The following is a 4,396-nucleotide window of genomic DNA, read 5'->3' on the forward strand; positions in this document are numbered from 1 at the left end:
GACGCAGCCCATATCTGATTATTTGTGTTAATTCCCCTCTTCTCTCTGCCTCTCTTACTACAGGTGGACAAAGTACCAGAGATGGAGGGTAAAATGGATCTACCAACTCCGCCATATTGCCTTTCCCCAAAACCTGAGACAGTGAATGGCTACACCCTGGTGACAGACTCCCCTGGGCTACCCAGGGGCGGTGGTGTGGTTGGGCTACACATTACAGATCGGCCCACCACCCCTCCACCTGAGTCCCCCATAGTCCTGAATGGGTACAGGGCAGAGGAGAGAGAGAAGCAGGTAGAGGAGGAGAGGTGGGAGGTTGAGGAGGAGATGAGGAGGGGAGAGGAGGAGATAGGGGGCGGTCAGGATGTGAGTTTCCAGAGCCTTCTGAGGAGGTCGAGAGAGTATGTGGAGAGAGAGCAGGCCCAGAGGGGGTCAAAGGTCATCGGCAGGGTCACTTCCACCACCCCGTCTGCGGAGAGCCTCTCTGACAAGGAGAACGAGAGCCGCGGTCCTCTGGGAGAGATGAAACCTGAACAGGGCTACAGCCTGCGCCACAGTCCACTAAACCCACCTCAGACCCAGGCCCACATCCATCACCAGAGTCAGTATCCTGGCCAAGCTCAAGCCCAGTACCAGGCTGTGTGTGACCCATATGACTCTCGGTTTAGCTGCCTCTCATCTGGCCTCCCCGACCCTTACGCCCTCCTGCCCAGCCCTGAACCCAGCATGAGTCCCCGCCCCACCGCCGCCGACCACGTCCAGTGTCCACTGGTAACATCCTGATCTCCTTCCCCATTGGCTCGGCCGACCTCATCCCCAGAGGGCTAGTGGGGAGGCACCAGGAGAGCACCGTTGTCATGGCGACAGGGGTGATGAGGTCACCGGAACGGGGGTCAGGTGTCAGTGACGGTAGTAGTCGTCGTGGCAGCCAGTGTGGCACCAGCCCGGTCCAGGAGAAGAGCTGCAGCCCAGTCAGTACCTCCGGAACTGGTTCACATGGGCATCAGGACATCATCAGCTCCGGGCTCGGCGCTGCCACACCCTAGACAGCCAGCCCACCCTCCCATTCTGGCCAGGACCTGGTGGCTGGGACCACAGCCAGAGAGGCTCCCACGCTCATGGGGGGAGGCCTCATTTGGCCCTCGGTGCCGCAGGAGCCCCTGCGGTCCCCTGAATCAGTCCTATGAGGTGGAGAACCCTCGGCAACGCTGCTACGGCCCCACGTGAGACCCTTGACCCCTGACCTCTCCTTGCCAGATGAGGCTGGATCCTGAGAGGCCTCAGGGCCCCATGATGGACGGATCACACCCAGCTCTTCCCTAGAGGAGCAGGACAGTAAGACAGGTGAGAGAGAGAGATCGTTGTAACGTAGTGTGTATGATATAAGAGAATGTTATGAAGAAAACTATACAGGCAGTCTGTACTCTGTGATTAATTTGTCTTGAATGTAAAGTCCACTACTTTTCGTGCAATCACTGAAAATAATTGTGTGTGTGTGTGCGTTCATGCATGTGTGTGTGTGTGGCATGTGTGTGTATGTGTACGACCGTCGTGCGTTTATGTGTCTTTTCTTTTTTTTGTGTGTGTGTGTTTCAGAGGAGACCCAGCGACGTGTGAGTGCTCTGGAGGAGAGCGAGTGAGTGCTCTGGAGGAGATGCAGAGGCGTCGAGGAGGAGCATGCCCTGCAGATGTCTCTTCTCATGGCTGAACAGAAGAGAGAACAACAGCCTCTGTCAGGTCAGGACATGGAACCACAGCATGTTGACCCTGCTCAATGTATCAAAAGCCACATTTGTCACTATTCTTCCACAACTATCAGCATTCCTTCCTAGTTTGTGATATTATATACAGTATAGTGTTTGCAGACAGAATGTCACAATAGATAATTGAACTTTAAAGCTACAGTCTGGGATTTGGGAAGCTGTTTCTTGATGTTATGGCCTGTCAGTCCTTGCATCTAGAGCTCTGTGTAGTATGAATTTGAGAGGGGTTACATTTCCCTAGCCTCACCCCTCAGCTGTATACCAAAACAAGTGTTTTTGAATCCCAGAATGTGGCTTTAAGTTCCATAAGTTTGAATATGTTAGCATTTGCAAAGTGTATTGTTTGGCTGCTGTAGAGAAGTGACTGTTCAATCCCCAATACTACACATCCGTCACGGGACAACGCTCCTGTGTGTGTGTGTGTGTGTGTGTGTGTGTGTGTGTGTGTGTGTATGTGTGTTTCTCTGTGTCTTTATTAGGAGTTGGATGAGAAGGGGAAGAGGCTGAGAGAGCAGGGGTGTGGCCGGCTCCTGAGTGGGGACGGTGGACTCAGCCCTTCCTGCCCTGGACTTAGCCCCACCCTGAGTGCTACTGATAGGTCACCTAGACACAGTGTACACAGCATGGGTAGGTGGCCTGTGGCATGGAAGAATAACTCACACACACAAACCATTACCTTGGTAAATGTCATTGGGTTGAAGCATGGGAAATATAACTATTTTTGCTATTACTATTTGAAATAGGGAGGTGCTTTACAAAACCCTTATGGCATTTTTCGTTTTTTACCTCTCTCAGCTTGTACATTTTGTCTTTTGATTCTCATCTTCATATTGTATTTTTTTTTTATGTGCAAATTCATCAATAAAATACAGACCTAACTGTTGACACAATAAATGCATATACTGCAACAATGGTTCCCCTGTAGGTCTCAGAAATGTAAAGCCATCTTGGTAACGTGAGTTGTTTATTGCCTATTTACCTGTTTCTGTGTGAATGTAATGTGTAAAAAGGTTTCTTTCCTCTCTCTCTCTCCAGGTTTCTCCTCTCCACTGAGCTCCAGTGCTCCCTCTCCCTCCATGCAGCCTCCTGTCTACCTGTGGGGGCCCACCTGGGGGGCCAGCAAGCCCCGGGGAAGGCTCAGTCAGGTGCTTGTGCGTTTGTGTGCATGCGTGTGCTTCTACATACAGTATATGTGTGTGGTTTCCAACTGTTGGTGCTACCTCTTGTGTCTCCATTTCCAGAATCATGTTCGATGTATATGTGTGTTTCATTGTTTTATCATAAAATATATTTAATATAATACAATAGTGTGTTAATTTCCATGTGTCTCGTCCTGTACTATGCTACCGGGTCCTCACTCAGGTTGTGACAGTTGAACAGCAGAGGGCGCTGTGTCGTCTGGGAGCCATCAGTTGTGGGTTCCTCACCCGCAGACTGCTCCAGACAGAGAAGGTGAAACAGCTGCGCCAGACCATTCAGGTGAGAACACTCTTATATCTGCACACAGAAACACACACGTATACACAGTGTAGATGTATATACTACTATACAGTGTAGGTATGTAAGGGAATAGCAACTGAATCATAATGGAACTGAAACACAGTGATATTGAACTTTGACTGATTTAAAGACGATCACCTTTATTAATTAATTATTTCAATGGTATGGTTTTAGGACACACAAGAGTTCATCTGCTCGCTCCAGACTGAAGCTCCACAGAAGAGAGGATCCATTCTCAGCACAGGACCTGTCTCTGCAGGAGAGAGTCAGGGCACAGGTAACACTCAGAGAGAAAGAGAGAGACAAACACGCACACACATACACACACACACACACACACACACACACACACACACACACACACACACACACACAGAAAGTGGAACCGGATGACTACGAGTATTGATTATATTGTATGTGTATCCCCTCCTTCAGTTGCGTGCGGCTCGATATGACATCCATGACATCTTCTTTGAGATGCCCCTGGAGGAGAGGCTGGCTCTGCTGCAGCTGGACAGAGAGGTCCGCACAGAGAAGAAGCTACGAGAAATGGTAACCTGACTGACTTTCACCTTTCAATCACAGACTTGGACCAACCACAACACACTGAGTGGGACTTTTAACTGTCAGTCACACAAATAGGCCAATCATAACAGAAGGACTTAAACTTTGTCACTCTCACAGTAATAAATCACAAAAAGAAGTGTAAAGTCCCTTAGAAAAGTGACCTTAGACAAAACATCATTTAACTTTTTTAAAGCAGAGCTTGACCCTAAGGCCGCAGCTTGGCAGAGACAAATTAAGTTTATTTACAAAACGCTATATCCACAATTTTTCACATTTGTGTTTTATCGCCACAAATGATAACTTTTAGGTACCTTCACAATTTTTAATTTGTAGATTTTAAGTGTGTATTAAAATTATTTAAAAAATAATTACTATACACTATATATCCATTGTTTAATTGTTTAACTGGAATGCAATGTTCATACAGTGCCTTGCAAAAGTATTCGGCCCCCTTGAACTTTGCAACCTTTTGCCACATTTCAGGCTTCAAACATAAAGATATAAAACTGTATTTTTTTGTGAAGAATCAACAACAAGTGGGACACAATCATGAAGTGGAACGACATTTA

At 48.0% G+C, this 4,396-nt stretch overlaps 1 pseudogene; it reads left to right on the top strand.

Annotated features, from left to right (window-relative positions):
• The first annotated feature begins 63 nt into the window (after positions 1 to 63).
• Positions 64 to 3,812, top strand: LOC135529979 (centriolar coiled-coil protein of 110 kDa-like; annotated as a pseudogene).
• Positions 3,813 to 4,396: the final 584 nt, after the last annotated feature.

The sequence above is a fragment of the Oncorhynchus masou genome, unplaced genomic scaffold (assembly GCF_036934945.1).
Source record: "Oncorhynchus masou masou isolate Uvic2021 unplaced genomic scaffold, UVic_Omas_1.1 unplaced_scaffold_12256, whole genome shotgun sequence".
Classification (NCBI taxonomy): Eukaryota; Metazoa; Chordata; class Actinopteri; order Salmoniformes; family Salmonidae; genus Oncorhynchus; species Oncorhynchus masou.